Below are 7,623 nucleotides of genomic sequence, written 5' to 3'. Positions count from 1 at the left end.
ATATAAGTAACATTAGACCTAAACTTAAACTGCAGGTCCAAACTAAATTCGACCTGGCCTCAACATTAGGTTTAAAAAATATTTAAACTTAAACCCTGAATCCTAGGTCCAATCCAAGTTGGACCTAACTTCAACCTTAAGGTTTAAACCGCCTTAGATCTAAATTAAAATTGAACCTATCCTTAGGTCTAGCCCTAGGCCTAAACAAAGTCTAACTTAATTTAAACTTAGCTCAAATTGAACCTCTCCTTAGGTATAGCCCAACCTGGGTACCTAAGTCTAACCTAATTTAGACTTAGTTCAAATTGAACTACTTCTTTGGTCTTATTTAACCTAGACCTAACTTAAGTCTAACCTAACTTAGATTTAAATCAAAATGAATCCCATTAGGTCTAACTTAACCTATACCTAACCTATGTCTAACTTAACTTTGACTTAAGTTCTTTGAGTCATACATAGACTCAAATTCAACTGAACAACTGGATCAACCCGACCTAACTTGGTTTAACCCAATTCAACTAAACCACTGGGTCAACCCAACCTAAGTCAGGTTAAACCAATTCAACTGAACCACTGGGTAAACCCAAACTAACTCGGGTTAACCCGATTCAACCAAACCACTGGGTTAACTTAATTCAACTGAACCACTGACTCAACCTGACCTAACTCAAGTTAACTCAATTTAACTAAATCACTGAGTCAACCATACCTAATTTGGGTTAACTCAATCCAAATAAGCCATTGAACCAAGCAAATTTACCTTGGGTCAACCGAATCTCCGGGTCAACCTAACCTAACTCAGGCTAGCCTAAAGTCAACTTTTGTTCTTCGGGACAATCAGATTAAACTCTGATTAGCCCAACTTGAGACTCAACTTCAAGCTTGACTTAAGTATCAATCTTAGTTTAATTAAGGATTGATTTAAGTTTAACCCAATTTAGACTTAAACAGACAACTCAACTCTAAATTAACTTGGACTTCACTAAAGTCTAATTTTACTCAAACTTGATTCAGCCTAATGGGGATCAGTTTAGCTCAACTTGTTCTAATCCCAATTTATTCCAAATTGGTTTAGCTTGGCTTACCTTAAGTCAATCTAAGCCAAGAAAGATTAATTTGACCCCAATCAAACTAAGTTTGTCTGGGTCAATCCTATTGAATGTAGGTCGATTTAAACAAGGTTGAAGATAATCCGATGGACAACCAACCTAACTCAGCTTAATTCAGATTACTTAGAGACTCGTCTTTAGATCATTTTAACTCAGCATAAAATGATCTAAAATCAACCTAGATTTAGGTGGCTGAAGATTAAGTTGGGTTTGACTTCACATACGAGAACAAAATCATACTTAGCTTCTGTCGAGAACCATTTGGGCTGAAGTACTAGCCAACCTAAATGAAATGACATAAAATCCATCATAAAAGGCATTAAAGCTTAAACATGAAAAAAATGCAACTTGGTTTGAGAATATATATTGGAGGAGGCAACCCATGGTCGCTAACAAAATATTATCAAATCGTTTATGACTAATCAAGCTATAACCTCCAATGACCCGGGACGATGAAATCATGAGAACTTAATCGGGTCATCCCAAACAATAAAAATAAAACACAAAATGTCAAAATAAAAATAAATTAATAGGCTAATAAGTATTAAGCAACCTAAACTTTTTCAACTGCTAAAATCTAAAAAAGACATTAAAACAAATGAAATCTTAATGAACAAAGATCATCAAATGTAACTTAAATCCCAGATATCCAAATCTACAAAGACCTCTTGGATGACGCAATCAGTGGTTGCCGAGAAGAATCTTTTGGTCAGATTAGGCTTGACCATCTCTCAAACTAAGTAGGCCAAGGTACCCGACTAACCCTGGAAGATGGAGTCATGAACATCTTGACTTGGTTGTCTAAAAAATTAAAAATTAACAATCAAAATAGGTTAACAAACAAAAACATACTTTCTACTGACATGTTTTGTAAGACTATCGACGACAAAAGTTTGATGTCACGCTAGATTTACTTTGTATGTCATTAGTGTGTTCTAACTCTATTTTGTAGGGACGAACATTCAAAATTTGGAGCAAAAAAGATGAACCTCAAATAAACAATTAATGATAAAACAAAAAATCTAAAATAGTTTAGAATCCTTAAGAATTTGTTATCTTTAGAATATAATTTTGACATTCCTTTCGTTAACAATGACACATGAATTTTGTGAGAACAAATTATAATCTCAATTGGAAGTTTTCTTGAGTAGTCTTGACTATTTAAGATGTAATTAACTATAATGACTTGTCCTTATAGGAGGATGCGAACTTTATAACATGTACATCAACCCAGATTCTCTAGTATTTTTCTTTCATAAGGTTTCTTTTGTAGTTATGTCTTTAAAGCATACAAAAGTGATCTCATTTTGGATTTATGTTTTGGAGCAATCAATTCAAAAATGCACCTTGTGAAGGCTTCCCTTACATTTCTTTTGTTTATTCCCATTATTGCCTAAACTAGTCCTCCAAATTCTCATCTCTTAGTTCATCTACATGATATGAGGTGGAGAATTATTTGAAGAAAAGGGCAACATGACGGAAAACAAATTGGCGACTCCTCAAAGAAAATGAAGACGTCAAACAATCGGCGAAATGAAGATCGGTGCACAAGACGAGTGGCACCACCGATGTTGCAAGTGTTACGTCTGATGACCATGCATCAAGTCTCACAATTACTTTAGTGATGAGAATGCTCTTATCGCACAGGCAGTGCCAAAATGATGTGTGCTAAAAAATTTGTTGCAGTAGAGTCATAAATTATCGTCTTAGTATTGCACGGAAGTCCATCACACACTCAGAAGAAAGAAAACAACTGATTGTGACACCAAAAGTTTTTATGTGAAACTCTTATAAAGAGAAAAAACTATGAGGTCTGGCTCAGTTGAAGGGATCAACCTTAAACTGAAAATTACAAGTACAACCTCTTGTCCCATATATGGGAAAGGGTTACAATGTCTCACAAGTTACAATACTAACATTTAGATAAACTTGTTGTAAGGAAAAGGTGGCGACCATTAGTGGTTGGCGAAAACCAACAGGTGATGGTCGACGGTGGTTGGCGATGGTCGATGGTGGTTCTCAAAGCTTCAAGCTTTTCCTCGAGCCTCAAACCTCAAGCTCTCTCACCACTCCCCACCAAACCCTCATGAGAGGATTGAGCTCTATTTATAAAGTTCCGGGTGCAATTAATGCAGGAATATGAACCACTTTGATCAAGTGGCTCAGAGGGTTTTCCTAAATCATACGTTGTTTAATGGACATTTGAGTGTCTTAATAATATAAAAATTGAACGATATTAGGCTCGTTAGATTCGTCTTATTGATAAGCTCGATTCGACTATAAACTCACTGGATTCGATATATGTATGACCTTCAAAATGTGTCTGAAAAACTTTAAAGAATAGTTTAATGGCTTGATCTCAACTTGATTGACTCAAATTTGACCAATTTTGATAACATTGAGTCAATCTCGTCGAGTTGGTCAGTTTGGTTGTAAGTTTGTTGAAATCGGAGCTCCAGTTGACTTTGAATCGAAGTTTGAATATTTTTTGCCCAACAGCTTGCTTCAAGATCTATGCTAGGCCTCAAGATTTAGAAAATTTGCTCATGACATATCAATATATCTTTATATCCATGAATTTTATGGTATTCAACAATAATCTTAAATTTAAGCCACATCTTTGTTTTATAAGATATATAAGCAATTATACATCCTATGTAAAACTATCTTGCAAATTGTCATTTCAATTAATTAACTTAGAAATAAAACTCTTAAAAAATTTTATATTATTATTTTCAAGGAATATGGAGTTCTTATATTGAGTAAAGATGCGCATTGTTTGCTCAAAATTGAAAAATCGAACTGAGCGAAGCACATGTGTTTGATTCAGTTCGGTGTTATATAATGATTCAATTTTTTGTTTTAAAATTTTGAATATTTAGTTTCTAATTTTAAATTGATTTTAATATTTATTTAATCAAACAAATAAAAAAACTGAATATTATTATGATTAGAAAATTAAATTCATTTCAGATGAAAATCAATTTAGAGTAGAACTTATTTAATTTAATTTAGTTCAGAATTTTTAATTATAAAGAGCTGGTTAAAAAGATAAAAAAGAAAATTAAGAATTTAATTTTGAAATATTACCATAATTTTTAATTATCAGTCCAAATTAGATCTATCGGAACAAAAGTTTATTTTGCTTAATTTTTTTAAAATTTGAGTTTCAATTTAATTTAAATTGATTAATTTATAAATCAATTCATTCAAACTAATAATTTTACACCCTATAAATGGTTTAATTACTGTGTGCGGAGAGCGCACGCACTGATCACAGCCACGCATCGCGGCCCACTGTCATACAGCCGAGATGTGCGGCTGTGATCAGAGAGCACTCCGCATGCACTCTCCGCACATAATAATCGCTCTTATAAATGAGAAGTGTTAGTACTCTTTATTATTCCGAAGAAAATAGGGTGCGCGATTAATTGCAGTTGGGACTTTGTGCGGCTGCTGCAATCACACATGAACGTGAACGTGGCCATGTATAATCTTTAAGATTATGTTTTTCTTTATTGAAATTGAAAATGCCTAGCAAATTTAAGCCAGCCAAAAAATTCCTTTTATGTACTTTGAATGCTTATGACGAAAAAATTAATATTTATATAACGTTATACTGTAGTTATTATTTTATTTCATATTGATGACACATTCATTGTGCCATACCTCTCTAAAGTATGCCATGAAGTTTCTTAGGCCCCGTTTGGGAGGCTGTTTTTGTGGCTTATGCATTTCAAAATCTTAGAAGTCATGTTTTGGAAAGTTTCATTCTTGTGAGTTTAGCGGGTGGGGGGCCGCATTTCGTCGAACAATGAAACGGAAGGGAGGAGAGTGTTCTACGGTCGGAGCTTGTTGCTAGGGGCCTTTGAAGTCGCTGCCTCTTTGGATTTATAGTAATTCCACTGCCCTATCCTCGCATATTCCGCTCGCCCCTCTACTAGTTTGTCACATGTGTTGTTAGGGCTGAAAACCTGTTATGATCCCCTCCCTCTTTTGTTGTCACGGTCAATTTGCTACCTATCTCCGGTGAAGTTTTTTTCTTTTACGGGTTTTTTTTGCGGTTCAATTGTTGTCTACCTCTGCGTTTCTCTTTTCACTTCCATGAAATTTTTTGTGTGCTTGTTCTGCATATGCATCTAGTGATGTTTGCTGGTTGATTTACTTGTTTTTTTCTATGCATATGTGTAGAGCACTCATTCATTTTTTTTTTCTTTTCGTTAGTATTTTGCTATGAGATTGCATACGTTTTAATGCAAAGTTAAAGTTTACAGGGCAGATAACTGACATTATCTAAAGTTATTGTGATCAGCTAATAGAATTGATGGAATGAAATATATATGAGTATTGTACATCTGTTTCTTTAAGAATTCTTTGTGGACGTATTCTACATGTGTTCGCGCTGATGTTAATTAGTTGATTTGCTTGCATTGCCTCCTTTGAGAAAGTTCTTGTCTCCTATTTGGTATAGAATAACATATTGGGGGGTTAATATTGAGGACTGCTTCCTTTTTTTAGATTTAATACATTTCAAGAAATGAAATATATGTGATTATATTTTGATGAAAAGTTGAAGTTTGCATGATTGATAAGTTAACATCTATTCTTATCCTGATTAACCAGTAGAAGTAATAGAATGAGAGATATATAAGTATTGTTCATCTATTTTTTTTTCAGAATTTTATGTGTACTTATCATGCACATGCATTCACTGAGGTTATATGTCAGATAAGATATCAATTGAGGAATGTCATTCAATTGTTATTTAGACCAATAATGAAAAATAACTATTAAAGCGCTCAACCAATCACCATTTGTCAATTTTAAATTGACAAGAAATTTTTCCCACATATTTTACTTGTTCCTAGATAACACGTTCAAGTATTTAGTCGATTTGAGGATAACTGGATGGTTGGTTAACATTGATAAATCGAAAATTTATTGTTCATACCAATAGCCTATAAGTAAAAATTAACGCAATTAAAATATCAATAATTTCAAGCAAAGCTTTCTTTCATTAACTCGAGTCCTAATAAGGGACATAATAAAACTCCCTTCTTATGATAACATACTTGGAGAGAAGCATGCCAAGATTAATGATAGGGAGAGTTCCTCTCCATATCAGAGGTGTGTAGGAAAGATTCTGGTGAGACCTCAGGTTTGATATCGACATTGATTATTGATTCTAGAGGGAGATCACAAGACAGAAACTCAAACCGTGAAAAATCAAAATCAAGTCAGCTCAGCAGGCAACCTGCTGGAATTGTGCAAGGCTGGCAACATAAAAATGATCTACAGGAATCCTAAGAAGAAGGAGAATGATGACGCTAATGTTGTATATGAAGAAATACATGATGCACTATTTCTGGCAGTTTACAGTTCTGTTGATGAATGGATACTGGATTCAGGGGCTTTCTTCCCTACATCTTCTCGTCGGGAGTTAATGCAAAATTATGTTGCAGGTAACTTTGGGAAGGTACATGTGGCTGATGGAAAAGCTCTGAATGTGGTGGGGATGGAAGACGTTGATATTACACTCCATAACAAGAGAAAATGAACTTTACAAATGGTCAGACACATTTCTGAGTTGAAAAAAAACCTCATCTTTGTTGGGCAGCTCAATAATGGTGTTCTCAGATAGCACTTGGAAGGTTACCAAAGGAGCATTAGTACTAGCTCGGGGTAAGAAAACTAACACACCATATATAACTACAGGTTTACTCAGGTGTGGACACATGAGTCAGAGATGCATTATGGGGAAGTAGTAGAAGGTCCATTTCTTGAAAAGTGGCAGAGCGCCAAAGGCGGGAAAATCAGACCATGTACAGACAAATGGTGGAGAACCACAGAGTTATGTAGAAATCTTGCAAGATGAGAATTCGAGCAAGTGGGTGCTAACCAAGAAGGAGGAGACAGATTCTCTGTCAGGGAATCAGACTTGGGAGCTGGCAGAACTTCCACCAAGGAAGAAGACATTGCACAACAAGTGGGTGTACCGGATGAAGACTGCGCTAAGTGACAGTAAGATCTACAAGACTAGGTTTGTTGAAAAGGGCTTTCAGAAGAAGCAGGACATTGCTCATGCAGTGAGATTTATAAACAGATACATGAGTAATCCAGGAAAGAGCTTGACGGTACAAAGCTACGTTGACGGTGATATGTCAATTGAGGGTGTTACTCGTGAGAAGCTGAAGTTATGCTCAACTTCAACAAGTTTTTTGACATGAAGAACAGGGCTTTGAGTTGCAGAGGTGGAGGATATCATGCTTGAGGAAAATGTCGGTACAACTAGTAGATGATGCAGCTAGTAGATGATGCATTCAGTATCTCAGTCTCTAAGTGGGAGAATTGTTGGGTAATGTGGTTCACCGAATTTAATTAGTTTCTTAATTAAGTATGCCACATACCGCTCACCTACCACACCCACCAATCACTCACCTACCACATCCGCTCATCGACCTCCCACGTACTGCTCTCATGGTTTCTATAAATAGTCTCTTTTGGTTTAAAGGAA

This window comes from Phalaenopsis equestris, unplaced genomic scaffold (assembly GCF_001263595.1).
Source record: "Phalaenopsis equestris unplaced genomic scaffold, ASM126359v1 Scaffold000055, whole genome shotgun sequence".
NCBI lineage: Eukaryota > Viridiplantae > Streptophyta > Magnoliopsida > Asparagales > Orchidaceae > Phalaenopsis > Phalaenopsis equestris.
Note: the sequence above shows the minus strand (reverse complement) of the source record.